Source organism: Triturus cristatus, chromosome 3_2 (assembly GCF_964204655.1).
Source record: "Triturus cristatus chromosome 3_2, aTriCri1.1, whole genome shotgun sequence".
Classification (NCBI taxonomy): Eukaryota; Metazoa; Chordata; class Amphibia; order Caudata; family Salamandridae; genus Triturus; species Triturus cristatus.
This window is the reverse complement of record NC_140584.1, coordinates 1,021,716,256-1,021,732,585: the sequence shown is the minus strand read 5'-3', so window position 1 is coordinate 1,021,732,585 and position 16,330 is coordinate 1,021,716,256.

Sequence of the window (16,330 nt, the reverse complement as noted above, 5' to 3'; positions counted from 1 at the left end):
AAGGGAAAGGAACATACATGTTCATCAATTATCGGAGCATCCAGCACCATGATAGGACAACTGTCATTCTCCTCAATATAACTCCTTTTAAGGAAATCAATAGCTGCCTCTCCGATATCCCAGTTTCCAAGGACTCCGTGTGCAGCACCCAAAGCCATAAACCCGACACCAGAACAGTCGAATTCATGAGCCACTAAGGGACACATTAGTTCATCAAAATCCGGGTCAGGTGACGCCAAGTTTGACAGGCACAAGTCCAGAGCCCATTGGAAGGGACAATCTAGGCAATGAAAAACAGGTTGCACACACGTAAAAAAGGGAAACCGGAAAGACAATCCATACTTGACGCTTAATACCGCCAGTGGTAAGGTGCCGTAGAAATCAAGCATCCGGCTACGAAGATGGAGCAAGCGCAGCATTCTGTCTTGCAACTCCCGGTGTGCAGCCATATCGAAGTGCGCAAATCAACACGAGGATCCCAGCCACCAAAGCGAGGAGCAAGGGGAACCCTCCGAAGACACTTGAAAAAATAGAATGTAAAAATGCGGGGATCACACCAAAAAACAGTCTGGAAAGATGTCACGAGGCCGGAGCCCACAATTTTAAAAAAATGAACAAGGCCAGTCGTAGACGAAGCATTAAAGATAGTTTGAATCAAGGTTCCAAAATGGAGGGGCAGGTCGGTATTTAAAAGAGCTTGTACCTAAGTGCGTGTGTTTGCAACATTAAGAGGAAATGTTTCACGGGATTAAGTCAACGCAACCTCTTTTTTAGACAAAAGAGCCCTTATTCTGCTCATCCTATTGAACTCTGCGTTCAAGGTTGGAATCGCTGGCCAGATGGATATGTCGAGTCGGCCTTGCGGGGGCGGGAAAAGGACGTTATTACAGCAAACTACTTTTTGTGAAACAGTCACTATGTAAGGAATACCCACTAGCATCCCACAGCAAGCTTCACTATTTAAAAGCAAATAACTACCGTTGACAAGCAGCTTAAAAGAAGACGTTATAACTGGCATTGGAATCCCCTTTAGGACACAAGCTAAATTAGGAGCGTGTATATTGCAAGCGCCATGTAATTGTATATGTCTACAAACCACAGAGTGATCAGGAGCGGAATTGCATTCTTCACCTTTTAAGTAAACTTCCTTGCCATCCCTCACGCATCTGTAAGTGAACGGAAGTGACCAAACTTCATGCAGAAACGCATCACCAAGTTGTTCATATCTGCCAATAGCATAGTGTTTCATGCACGAACTAAACTTGAACAAACTGAACGGTAAAGTTACTAATCCGTGAATTAACCACACGGCTGAATTTAACTCAGCTACAGAAAAAGGTAAAGGTTCTAATTTTTCAATGTGCACAATGCATAAGTTGCATCTTTCATGGGCATGAACTGCTGTTTTTCAGTCAAATTAAACGGAAGGAACAATGATGAAATATTCATGTAATCCCAAGGGACTTTCCATGCCTTTAACGTTTGCAATGTCCATGCAAACTGCATAATTGAACGCAACTGATTTTGACCATGATACAACACAGATACATCATCTTGCACAATGTCTACTACACAAGAAACAATATTATCTAATGTATACATTCTAGAAGACAATGTATTAATACTATTATCTATCACAGCCAATACTTTTTCGATATTGGCCTGGTCAATAGCACGTAGTCTAGAAGCAGCTTCAATTTGCGACAACTTCCAAATTTCATTGTAAATAGCATAAGCCCATCGTTTAGATCTACCATTTACAGGACCCTTAATGAAATCATTCAAATCTATTTTTTCATTTAAACGTGACAAATGAAGCTTAACTGAAGTTAACGTGGAATGTTGCTGCCATGACTGACAAAACTTACCTACAGAGTAGGTAGTCACCGTGTGTGAAGATGTGAAACGAGGGTCAACCCTAAGTTGTGTATACCCCAGAGCCAAATCCAGAAACCGACGTTGACAGGAATCTGAGCTTGTTTGCCATACCAACCAACCCTCAGGATTCAATGTTGAAATATTGAAGGTGCCATTGGAAACAAGCGACTGCAACATAGTAAGGGACAGATCTGAGTGATTTTCCCAACCAGGATAAGCACCCAGATCAGGGATCGAGGGGGAAATTAATTTTTTAGATATAGCCAATCCAAAACAGGTGGTCTGAAAAATAGATGAATTTGAACATAAAATATGGTTAGGGATAAGACAGGCACGATGCAAAGCTTCTGTTCCTTGTACCTGCCACGGTTTAGTTCCCCAAACCGATTTAAGATCGATAGTAGCTTTCCATACGTCATAACCTCCAATAGCCAATTCCTCCATAAAGGATTTGGAGTATAATAATTTTGTGTGTGTCAGTCTGACCTTAGAAGTGGGTTCTACCGCTACCTTAAAATAAAAAGACTCAGGGGTTGACACACTAAAATCCGAAAAGTATGTGAATTTTTTCAATAAAGTGGCAGAGCTGCCAGGCATAGGGGCAGGACAATGTTCCCATTGTGTAAAATTAACAAAATTTCTAAAAGTATTTGCTCTGTGTAGGAAATGTGTGCCATAATGTTGAAAACAAAACTGCTCATCATAGTTTGCAGTATTTAAATACAGATCTTCAGCATCAAATGCAGCATAATATTTTAAATCAGAAAACAGTGCTTCTATTGCTTGTACATCCCAATCATCTGAGCGGATGTTTTGTTTAACTACATCACCCATAGAAACACGAAAAACAGTTGGCACATTAATAACTTTGGTGGGACCATGAATTTGAAAGTTCACCGCATCCCAAGCAATCCCATCACGTACAGGCCAGGCGGTGATGTTCACAAACGTCTGGTCTCTTTTCATGATGTGTGATGAGGAATGGGGGGCCAAAGTTCCATCAATTAATTGAATTGTAGAACGCTCATTCAGGTAGTGTCCATTGATAAGTCTAAAAAACACTACCACAAAGCCAATTGTCATGAATAAAAACATACAAATCAGCACCAACCAGACGTAAGTCCAAGGTGCAACCAAAAAATGTCTCTTGAACCAGGCAAAAAATATAGAGATTTTGGAAGGGACAGTGGAAGTCAATGATTCAGTTTCAAAGGAAGAATTTGACTGGGTAAGTGTTGTTGTATTTAAAAGGGGAAAAGCGACTTCTGTAGGATAAGCATACTCAGGATCAGCGGGCAAACCACCAGCAGTAGGTGGCGGATCATTAACAGTGATCATCTCAATGGAAACCTCAGGCACGATGATAGAGGGTGGCACCACAACAGAGTTTCTCAGCATCGAAGGGCAGGAAACCGAAGGTGTCATACCATGGAGAATCGGCCACCCTGTGTAGCTTGACATTTTCAATTGAAATGTACCTTTTTTCCTTGCGACCAGGAAGTGGTGGTAAAACAACTGTACGTGTTCCCAATACTCCAAGCACCAGGACTGGTGCACGATAAGAGGGGCCAAACTCCTTCTTGTTCTCCACCTTCTCACGGACCAGATCACCAACTCGAGGCAGCCAGCCGACCACCGGAATCAGGAGCGCTTCTTCAGATGTAGAGGGCACGTGTTCCTTTGCTAGAGTGTCTCTTGCTTCTTGTAGATTCTGTAATACAGCACAGTGGTCATCGAGGTCAAAAGGCGCGGCAGCTGCCGCCATGTCTAGACCATCAAGGTCCGGAACAAACATTCTCACTCCAAAGAGCATCATGTACGGGGTCCGCCCACCCAGAGACCTTCTAGGGAGATTATTAAGTGCACGTTGGACGTCATACAAGTGGGCAAGCCAGTTCCGGCCTGTACCTAACACCTTGGCTGTCAACGATTGCTTTAGGTCACGTTTCATCCGTTCCACAACACTATTGCCCTCAGGCCGGTATGGAGACGAAAATTTGACTTGGAACCCCAAACTTCTCATTGCCTCTTTGTAAGCCTTAGAGGCGAACGCCAGGCCCTGATCAGAGTGAAGGGTACCACACGCAAAACTCCCTATAAAGACACGCAATGCTTTGATGACAGTCCTGGCATCAGCACTCCTTTGTGGCCACACCCACAGAAAACGTGTGCACGAATCCACTGCAACCAAGATGTACTTGTACGCAGTATCAGAGGTAAAAGGACCGCAGTGATCTAAATAAACACACTCTAGTGGTTGATTAGATATATGCAGCTGCGTTGGAGGCGGCCGCGCAACAGAAAAAGGTTTGATCTGCTGGCAAATGTCACAATTAAGTACATAAGCCCGCGCTTGTTTATACAAACCGTACCACCAGTAACGTTGCTGCAAAAGAGAGACAGTTGCTGACACTCCAGCATGCGCAGACGCAACACCTTCGTGGGCAGCTGTTATCAAATTTGGTCTGCAGTCCGCGTTGGGAATCAATCTATCACCAACGTCGTTAATCCTCACTAATGGGACGTTATCAGGACTTAAGTGATAATGGTATCGTGAAGGGAAACCTCTAGGGAAGTTTGTCCCTGTCTCTGATGCCGCAATAGCTGCTAAGATGTCAGCATCTACGTTCCCTTTAAGGCGCGCGCGCGCGCGCGCACCTATGCCGACGTCACCGTGCACTCCCGGATGTGGAGCGCGCACGACAATTTCAGGACGTCCGGCGGAGAACGGCCGCGCCACCGCTTTAAGAAGCGAACGGCGCGAAAACCAGGCACTGTTCGAGTGGTGCCGGCGAGGAGTCGTAGAAGTCGTGGAGAGTGCAGGTAAGGGGGCTTGTGGCGGGCTTGTGGCGGGCTTCCGGCGGGCTTGTGGCGGCTGCTCGGGGGTGTTATGGAGACAATAAGGGTAATTTGGGGGCAGTGCGCTCTAAACAAAATTGTAGTTCACTGCTAAGAACAGACATGACTTTGAACGAGTTGTGCCTGCAGCAACAATGGCCTTTTTTACGCGCTCGAAAGTCGACAAAATTCTGTTAAAAGAAACACCCCAACTACTATGTACATCTCATAATCCACTCCCCTTTAGCTTTAACCCTGAAGCACATGGTAAACAGGCGAAGGGAGAGAGCACAGAAGCCTTGCCTCACTCACATCACGCTTGCTTATTAAACAGCCAGAGTATCCCTACATATGTCGTTAATAATATGAACTAATTAGGTGCACCCCATTGGGAATTATTTTTTTCTGTAATGTTCTCCCGTTTATGGTGTCGCAGTGCTGAAGAGCTCATGAGATCACAAAGTAGTTGCTGACTTTTGCAGGTCTTTTATAAATACTTTAATGCAACCTCTCGCCTCCCATGGTCACACTCTCTGGAAGTGAATTAGTGTCTTAGGACTGTACATGCACGGCAAAGGAATACTTAAAACAAAAAAATACCTTTCCTTCAAGCAAGCTTGTGTGCGATTATCGAAAAAGGAAATTCTTGGCAGGGGAGGGTGGATGCAACAGTGACCTTTGTTCTGTGGCCAATTGTTAGCAGAGTAACAGCATTGTCATTCTTGAGTGCACAAGGTTGCCCGAACGGCTTCCTTCTGTGGGAGAAGCCTTTTAAGGGCGATGCTTGCTGGGAGGGTGACTAACCTGTTGGTGGCCCTACACTTCTAGCTCTACTTTGGGTACCTCAGAGATTACGTGGGGTGTGATCGAGAGTCATGGGATACCCCAGCTGAGATCAAGCACTATGCAGTCTTTGTAGGTCTCACGGATGTTGGGTGTTTAAGTTATATCCTCTGGTCTATGTGTGCTATGCTGCCTGTAAAGGGGGATATAAATAGAAAATGTTTGCAATTTGGATATATTGTGTTCATACATGCTGGGTATTTTGTTAATTTGTACATAGCGCGATGTGCCGCACTGGTTGATATACCACCTTGTTTGATGTGAAGAAAATTTGCTAAGTTCATACTCATTTAGTGGAGTCAGTTTCTGGGTAGCAGCTTGTAAGGGTAGGCCCTGCACCATTGCATGAGCAAGCACACTATGCACATGCGCATGGTGATATCTCCTGTAATGCCATGTCTACATGTACATTCATTGTGCAGTGATGTCTATATGCCAAAATCCTTACGGAAACTAGAGATAACGTTGCACCATCTGTGCTCCCTCCTCCAAAGAGTCCTACTGAAGGTAATATCACATAACCTTTGTCCGGTGATGAGGCTAGTTTACATTTTCGTAGTCATTGATAGAAATACCTCCTTGCACTATAGTTATGACTCTTACAAGATGGGCATCACATTTAAACAAGACACTGGGCAGGAAATCATAGACCGTAGTAGCAGGACGCTGTGATCCTGTTGCTCCTGTCTGTCGGTGCCAGATGAAGACAGTGATCACAGTGATCCACTCAAGAAGGCATTACCCTTGCTTTGGCACTGTTCCACTTCCAGAAATTGGTTGCATGGTGTGTTCCCTTTTTACCTCCCTGTTAACCCTCTCTAATTATCCACATCAGTGGAGCCAATACCGCTCATTGTCTGGTAGTATCTCATACAAAATCATTGTCGTATCTAATAACCCTGATATATAATGTAGGAACAGAGTTACTTTGTATGCATGCTGCGGAATAAATTGATATACCATCTTACAGCACTAGAATAGCACATCATGCTAGGCCACATGTATCTTGATATAATCACCTCTCCTTCCTCATATATCCGGTACTTTTAGGTAAGGGAAAAAAGTAACAAGTAAAAAGAAAGTAGAATTGTCTGGAGTTCCTCTGCTATATCTCTCATGTGCAATGTGAATTGTTTGGTAGAAATCTGCCCCATGTGACAGTACTCTTTTCCATTTGAAAAAAAGTGCCAACTGAACCACTATAACTTGGGCGCGGATTGGAATTTTGAAGAACGTTTCAGTGCTGGTGAAATTGTAGTAATGTTTCCCTGGGTTAGCTGGTGTGCATTAATGGCTATTTAGACTTGTGACTTGAATACATCACAATTTTTCCTCATCCATTTCATAGCTCGAAGGGAACGTAGGTAGAGAAAATGTCGTATCTATGTCTAACATGGCAATTCCACCTTCATTATGTTTGGCTTGATTTGGTCCACTGATCTTGGGCACGACGGGCACTAGAACAGTTTACAAGAAGGCCTTTGAGCTTGGGTATCAGAATGATGAAATTGTGTTCTTGCCACGCATTCTATTACAGCCAAAGCAGTCTACATGAAAGGTCCCTTAATAAACATATTATTATTATTATTATTACTTTATTTCGGCCAATTTGGCCATAAAAGTCACATACATACATAGAAAATCAAGCTGTAAACATGGCAGCAATTTAAGAAAATGGTACATGGAGAAAGAATAGCTTTTACAATTCATTTCATTTCAATTTTAAAAATATATAAAAATATTAAAAATGTAAGAGTTATGTAAACATATACACCTTTCCAACTCAGAGTACCTGTCCTTGTTTCTTACGGGTTATGTAGGCAGAGTATAGGAATTTACTTATGCTAAATACAATGTACTGGGTTGAGTTACTTTTCATGATCCTAAAAGCTATTGCGCAGGACCTAGTTCCCAAGAGGTTACACATTGGTTTTAGCCATTTCTTTCTAGCATTCATGTAGGCGCTACAAACAAAAAACATGTGAACCTCATTCTCAGAACAGACGTTGGAACACATAGGGCAACACCCCGTTTTAACATTCAATTCTCCCAGTCTTTTTTGTGCCCATCTTTCGGTGTTGTAATTAAGCATAAGTATCCCGTATCTGAACTTTAAGTAAAGGGTTTTTGCAATGGGTGGCTCTATCTCGTCCAGGAATGGTTCAAAACGGAACTCATCCTTAAATGACAGAAAGACCTGGACTGCGGAGCGAACACTACTTCCATCCACTAAATTTCCGCTCATGTGGATCCAAAAAGCTCGCTTAACTATTAGTTTGGAAGAGGTGGACATTTTGTCGGGAGTCTCCCACATTGAATATAAGCCCAGGAGTGTAAACCATTTTTTAATATGCACTAGCCATTGGATGGAATTAAAGGAATCAAGAGTCATCAATTCATGTAGACCATTTCTATATTCTATCAGTTCCGGGGTGGACCAGAGCCTAACCCAGAATATTAATGGTCTTAGGATAGCTAGGTGGTCTGTTCTCCTAAAGTTCAGGTCAAGTTGGAGAGGTAAAAGAGGTGTACTATTAGGGACCCTTACAGAAGCACGCATGAATTTGTTGTCCAGATTTTGAAAAATATTCTTTGCCCATGTGCCCCATATCTCTGCTCCATATAGCACAGCAGATTGTATTTTAAATTTAAAAAGTTCTAAAACCGGGGTTACACTTTTGCTCGTGCTAGTATTCATTTTGCATAAAATTGGCTTGACATTTTGGGCATATGTTATCTTGCTTTTCTCGATTTGGGCTTTCCAACTTAGTTTGGAATCGAGCACAACACCCAAATAGGAAAAGTTTTCCACAATACCTAATTTTTGGCTATTCAGGGTCAAGAACCCTCAATCTGGCATACTGGGATTTAATGACATGCATTTTGTTTTGTCAGCATTAATTTCCAAGCCCTTTGTCTGGCAATAGCAACTGAAGGAATTAAGGAGTGCCTGGAGGCCCTTTTTTGTTTGAGATATAAGTATTGTGTCATCTGCGAAGAGCAACGCAGGCACCCTTTCACCATTGAGCTGCGGCGAATCATTAACACAAACATTCAAATATTCGGGGACATCATTAATAAACAGAGAAAACAAGGTAGGGGCCAGGACACATCCCTGGCGAACCCCGCGTTCAATAGGAATATTGCGTGTCAACTCGCCATTAGGGCCCCACCTGATGTTTGCAAAGTTGTCAGCATGCAGCTCAACTATTTGGGCTAGGAGGCATCCCGGTAGACCTATTTCTCTTAAAGTTTTCCAAAGTAGACTGCGTGGGACAAGATCGAATGCAGCCCTCAGGTCAACGAAGGCAACATACAGGTGACCTTTTTTAATGTGCACATACTTCCAAATCAAACAACAAAATCGAAAAATTTGGTCAATAGTGCTGGTCCTACTCCTAAAACCAGCTTGGAATTTGGAAATTATGTTCGAATCTTCCAGCCAGTCATTAATCCTGAATAGCAAGTGTTTAGCATATAATTTTTGGAGCGTGTCCATCAGACTAATGGGTCTGTAGTTAGAGGGTATCAGTCTATCCCCCTTTTTAAATATTAACACAACCTCCGCTGCACGCCAACTATCAGGAAAGTTGCAGTTTGATGATAAAGCATTAAACAGGCGGTTCACATATGGGGCCCAGACGTCAACTTCGTGTTTGTAAAGATCCCCCGGTATTTTATCCGGGCCAGGGGCTTTGGTGTTTTTAAGTTCGTTGATCGCCCTTACTGTCTCATCCAGTGTAAAGTTGAGGGGTTCAATAAGGGGGGATTCAATAAGGGGGGGGCACCATAAGCTCCCTTAACTGTCGCCATCGTATTGTTTATAAAGATTTGTAAAGTGAGTTACCCAGGTCATCTCATCCAGGAATACATCTTTCACAGCTCTCCCAGCGTGCCCCCCATTAGCCACCAGCCTCCAGAAGCCAACATTATCATTAACTTTTGCAGCAGCTAACATTTCAGCCCAAATTGATTCCTCCCATAGTTTTTTGGATGTTTTTAGTATACGTTTGTATTCCACCCTTGCAAGTTTAACTTCTTCTTTTGCCTTGTTTTTAATGGCAAGCAATAAGTTTCTTTTAGCAATCCTGCACGAGTGGTCATACCATAACTTTCCGTGATTGGCCACTCTTATGTTTTGTTGCTTTTTTCTCGGCATTTTTGATAGATACGTTTTTAGTTCTGAAAAGAAGACTTTGTGAAGATCAACGAAATGATCAAAATGTTCAGGTAAGAAGGCATGGTCAACTATATGTGCAAACATTTGCTCAAAAAGAGAGTACACCAACGCTAAGGCCTTACCATCCGCCAGAACACGTGGCCATCTTACTGCACGTCTGTTGTTGTTTGTGTGGACGTCCTCACACATGCTTACATGGATATTCTCAGTTGATGTTGTGATGGTGTCACTAACCATATTCATGTTGATGTAAAGTTCCAAAGGATAGGGATCGCTTTCCCCCCTACTTATTACTTTCAGATCAATCAAAAAATGCCAGATGCTAAGAGAAACAAGTACAAAATCTAGATTGCTTTTAGCTTTAGAGAAGGTTGGTTGTTTTTGCAAGTCCGATGGTAGACGGCCATTGCCTGCTCTAAGGCCGTGATCTGCGGTGAGTCTTAATAATTGGCTGGCCAATGTGGAGTATTTAACAGATTTTGTGGTATCAAGCTGGGGGATATTATACGCTTGGTCCTCATCTTCGAACACATCGGAGATGCCCGGAACAGGTTCGTAATTACAATTTAGGTCTCCTCCCAAGATAACCGGGGTGTCTCCAACTACGTTTTTCAAGAGGAGATCCAGGGCTTCAAGTGTTGGTGAAACCTTGGAGTGGCCGATCGGTCTGTTATAAACATTAACGATGTAACATTCGTTTCCACAGGGTGGAGTAACCCTTAGGGCCAAGATATCAGGAGAGCCTGTATCAACAAGATCAACCTGCATGACCAAGGTGATTTTTAGCCAAATTATTAGGCCCCCCGATGGTCTTCCTCGGTCGGACTGGACTGCCTCAATACCATATGTTTTATATCCTACCCGATGTGGAACTTCTGTAGCCCAGGTTTCTTGTAGCAGACAAATGTCACAGGTGTCAATGTAGTCTGCCCAGTCAGGGTCTTTTAAGTTCTTGCAAACACCTGCGATGTTCCACGATAGAATAAGTAAGCGAGGTGATAGGCTCTGAGTGTCAGGGGAGGGATTGACTACACACTGTTTAGATAAACTGCCTAGCTGTGGGTTTAGCATGTCTTTCTCTGCATCCCTGGCTCTTTCTTTCACTACAGTATTAGATCCCCCATCCGGACCACCCTTAGCTTTACTATAGCATACATTTCCGGCTTTATAAGATAATTCCACTTTCTGGGGATTTGAAATGGTCCTATGCATCCTAACCTTAATGATCTGATCATCATCATGCAATTGTAGGACATTTTTTAGTTTGGGATTACCTTTGTCCATGCTACAGAAGGTGTCATATAAATTAGAGATACAGTCAGGCATAGTGGCAAGTCAATCGACAGCGTCAAGGCAACTGAATCTATTGAAGGTGGGGATGCCAGACCACATATTATAATCGCCATGTCTAGCCGAATTGGGAGCACTGCCATAATAATGGTTGACAGGGTTCCACTTGGGGACATGATGAATGGGTCTAGGTGAAGGGTAAAAGAATGATAGGGGTCTAGCTTCAATGGGAGGATTCGCACCGTACGATTTCCAATTGCATATTAGTTCAGCACTTTGGGGTTCTTCAAAGGATATGACAATACAGTCACCCGTGGTTGATTTGGCCGTTGGCCCTACCCATGGTACCCTCCTAACCATAAGGATCTTACTTTTCATCTGGTTAGGAATGGGTTTATATTTGTCTAGCCAAAAAATCACTTTGTTTTTTAAAGATTGGAAGTTTTCTTCATATTGGCTATCCAATTCTGGCACCCCTGTGAGGACAGCTACAAATGGACTAGCGTCTGGTGGTAGATCTATATACCCTCCTCTAAAATTACTGTACATGTGGCTAGACTGATGGTTTGACTTATGAGTGGTATTTATAAAAGATTTATCAGGCAAGGATTGATTGCTTGCAGAAGTAATGTAAGGATATGCAGGCGGATTGGATCGGGGTTTATTTGGGACTAATACGCTCTGGTTGGAAGAGTGGGTAGAGGGAAGAATTGGCAATTGAGAAGTATTACTATGTACCTGATTTTTCTGTGAAGGTTTACTAGTAATATTTACAGCTGTAGAAGTTGAGGAAGTTGGATTGGGTTTTTCTTTAGTGCTAGTTGGTTGTTTAACATTAGTATTTCTTACTATCCCCTCCTTTTTTTGCTGCACATTCGATGAATTTGTGTTTATTGTTAAGACCGGGGCGGGGACTGGAGCTTGCTGGGTGGCTCTAGGCACTTCAGTACAGTTAAGGCTTAAACTTGACAAAGTGATGACACTTTTCTCAACTTCAAGTAGTTGGTTCTCAATGCCAGTTAGCCTGATTTCTAGTGGTTTAAGTAGTCTCTTTAGCGTCTCCCACACTATTTTTAAGAATTCTTCCCTTCCACCATCTTGTTCTGCCATATCAGACGAGACTCTTTGCCCCTCACTGGCTGAGTGATCAGACATGACGATAGAGATTTGTTCATCTATGTTAGCATTAGTATTTTCTACAGTTGCTGGGGCTACATCGTGTACAATGTTATCAGTTGTTACAGTAGGCATACTTGGTGTTCCCCCCGTGATATTATGGCTAAGGGCTACTTTTGCTTTTTTCCTAGCGAAAGCGGTTAGGTGTTTGCGCTTTCTTTTATGCTTTGATGGTGCCTTGGCAGGTGACTTGCTTTTATTAGACTCTGTCTCAGCTGGTAGCTGACAGGGCACCTCATTTGCGATATCCTCAGCACTCTCCTTTGGAAGATTCAGCGGTGATAGGCTTTCAGATTCGGCTCTAACGGAAGGCCCAGGAGGTTCTTGATTAATAGGAGGGGTTGTTTCTTCTACTGTTGAGTAAACCTCGGCCGAGGTTATAATTGGTTTTGTGCCAGTAATGCGTTCAGGCGTTTTGGAGGTTGCAATGCTGCCTAGAGAAGATTTTTTTCTGAGTGCAAATTCAGTTGAGAGCCTCCTAGCACACTCAAGTTCTATTGAGACTTTGTGCTGAAGTTTAGTTATTTCATTATCAATAGAGAGGCTGGTCCTGGTGATAAAATCATCTAAGGTGCCTGTAGCCTTTTTGGAGGTCTTAGTAGCCTTACTCCTAGTTTCGCGCGAGGACATTGTGTGGAAGGGATATTACAATTAAATATGAGTAGTGCAGGAAGGCCAGCTAATGTAACACAGAAATTAAAAGCCAAGAGGAATGGCCCGGTCCGGTCTTAAACGGTCTCTAACGGCCTAAAACGGCCCTGTCTTTGCCCCGTCTTCGCCCGGGCTGCGTCCCGCGCTGCGGGAGTAGGATGTTGTTATGAAGCCTCAGGAGGGCGGGGGGCGGGCCAGCAGGGAGAGCGGACCGGAAGCTCTCCGTCGGTCTAGCAGGGACTTCTGGGAATTGAAGTCCCCGCACGCTCGCAGCCCCGCTGCAGCCACACGCCTGATGCCGCTTTTCCTCCTTACCGCCTCAGTGCTCCTCACAAACGTCAGGTATGTTCCCCTCCTCAGCACAGGCGAAGGGGCACCCGCGAAGCGGGTGCGCCAAGTGGTGGAAGTGCGCCGAGTTGTAGAAGGGTGAGCCGCTGTATCACGCTGGCAGTGCTATGTTCCTCCGTTTGGTGTGCAAACAATTTAGGAAAGTGTCCCACTCGTTTGGCAGCAAACTGATGTTATGAAGCCTCAGGAGGGCGGGGGGCGGGCCAGCAGGGAGAGCGGACCGGAAGCTCTCCGTCGGTCTAGCAGGGACTTCTGGGAATTGAAGTCCCCGCACGCTCGCAGCCCCGCTGCAGCCACACGCCTGATGCCGCTTTTCCTCCTTACCGCCTCAGTGCTCCTCACAAACGTCAGGTATGTTCCCCTCCTCAGCACAGGCGAAGGGGCACCCGCGAAGCGGGTGCGCCAAGTGGTGGAAGTGCGCCGAGTTGTAGAAGGGTGAGCCGCTGTATCACGCTGGCAGTGCTATGTTCCTCCGTTTGGTGTGCAAACAATTTAGGAAAGTGTCCCCATATGTTTTTTGGACAAGCAAAGAACTCCATTAGGAATGTTGCCTACAGATGTTTCCCCCTCCTATAAAATTATCCAGATACTTCCAATGCTAAAGACACCCATTATTCTTCCCTCCAACTTTACAAATTCTTCCCCCATCACCAGCCCACTTCAAAGTTCTTGAAAAAGCAGTTTCACTCCAATTTCAAAATCACATTGATTTTCATAGCATGACCATTTTGCCCCTACTATTTCTTGGCCTACTTCTGTATATGTTCTGTATATATGCACGCAATGCAAGGATATATACCATGGATGCACTTTTGAGATTTTTAATTGGGCCTTTAATTAGGCCTTGCGTAAACCATGACCTTTGTGTCAATGTGTGCTTATTTTGGGAGACCAAAATCTATTTTTGCGTTTGCCAATGCTTGTTATAATGGTGAGGGCCCAGCAGCTCCCACACGGAGTGAAGGTCGAGCTTACGGCATTTACTTTTAATCCATAATGTGGTACTGTAAACTGGCAGCCAACGGGTTTGTGCTGTAGGGGGTTGGGCCTACTTGTCCCAAGGACAAAAAAACTTGCTGCCCTTGACCCCAAACAATATGTCCTGGGCGTCGGGCTATAGGAATTCCACATCCCTGGCCTGTGACTGCACAAACCCTTTGTAAGTAATTTTACATTCATTTCAATTCACAAATGGACGTTTATGATACGTTTGAAATCACGAGCCCCCTATTTAAGAGTCGCTATGGTATATATCAATGGTTTCAGTGTGAAATCTTTTTTGAATTCCGTGTGCATTTAAGAGATACAGACAGCGCTAAAATATGTTCCCCTTCCCATTAGATGTTCCCGTTTTTTGGCAAACTCTTCCAATGTAAAATACTAAAATCATTAGTAATTAGAGTTTGTTTTTGTGTGCCCATGTGTTTATTTTATTCGAATTACTCTTGTACTGGTTACATCATACTAATAATGAAACACATTGGCACACGCCTGTTTGTCCTAGACTGGAATCCCAGGTAATTATGTAGACAATTGTTCTATTGGGGTCTCTAGACCCGTCCCATTCATATTTTGTGATTCTTCAAGCATTTGCTGACTATCTTGTCTTCAGTTGCAGGTTTCCAGTCTGTAAGGTATTTGGATAGGAGTGGTCAGGTGCAAGTACCCAAGAAGACAAGGTAATTCTGTGTACGTTCCTCGTTGGGTTGGGGGTTGCTGTGTAAATAGAATCACAATCTGCACCCCTTTTCTTTTGCAGGTTTGGGAGACCGTACTACGAATACAATTGCACAGGCAGACGGGAGTACAGGCAGAACAAACGGGTAATTGTTTGGTAGAGTTAAACTGTGGTGCATCTTGATCATTGTAGTATAATATACTTACCCATGTTTTCTTCTGTTGCAGGCTTCGCAGCCAGACCCCCAGACATTGACACAGGCGTACGTGAGTTCAAGCAGAAGAGGTAATTGTTTGGTAGAGTTAAATTGTGGTGCATCTTGATCATTGTAGTATAATATACTTACCCATGTTTTCTTCTGTTGCAGGCTTCGCAGCCAGACCCCCAGACATTGACACAGGCGTACGTGAGTTCAAGCAGAAGAGGTAATTGTTTGGTAGAGTTAAACTGTGGTGTATCTTGATCATTGTAGTATAATATACTTACCCATGTTTTCTTCTGTTGCAGGCTTCGCAGCCAGACCCCCAGACATTGACACAGGCATACGTGAGTTCAAGCAGAGGAGGTAATTGTTTGGTAGAGTTAAACTGTGGTGCATCTTGATCATTGTAGTATAATATACTTACCCATGTTTTCTTCTGTTGCAGGCTTCGCAGCCAGACCCCCAGACATTGACACAGGCGTGTACGTGAGTTCAAGCAGAAGAGGTAATTGTTTGGTAGAGTTAAACTGTGGTGCATCTTGATCATTGTAGTATAATATACTTACCCATGTTTTCTTCTGTTGCAGGCTTCGCAGCCAGACCCCCAGACATTGACACAGGCGTACGTGAGTTCAAGCAGAAGAGGTAATTGTTTGGTAGAGTTAAACTGTGGTGCATCTTGATCATTGTAGTATAATATACTTACCCATGTTTTCTTCTGTTGCAGGCTTCGCAGCCAGACCCCCAGACATTGACACAGGCGTACGTGAGTTCAAGCAGAAGAGGTAATTGTTTGGTAGAGTTAAACTGTGGTGCATCTTGATCATTGTAGTATAAAGGATTGCATTTATGAGCTAGGCGTCAACGTAAGCCATGTTCCCTTGTCTTGCAGGCTTTGTGGCACAGCAGGTTAAAACCGGCGGGCACGGAAATGTTCAAGCGCAAAGCTGTCACTTTGGGAGAGTGCAGTGCGTCACCACAAAGGAAGAAATGTTGCCTTGTATTCAAGGAAGAGTGGATGAAGGAAATTGTGGAGGCTGAGACGCAGAAATCGCGAAGCAAGGTCCGCGTGCAACTCGGGGAACTTTTCCAATACAGTCCAGACGTGGGCTTGATTTGCAAAGCATGTGCCGAAGCCAAGATTGTTGGGGAATTTTCCACAGGGAAGAAATGGAGTGATGGCTGGAAACTGGATTACATGAAACGCCATCTACTTAGCAAAGTACACGAGTCTGCCATGGTGATC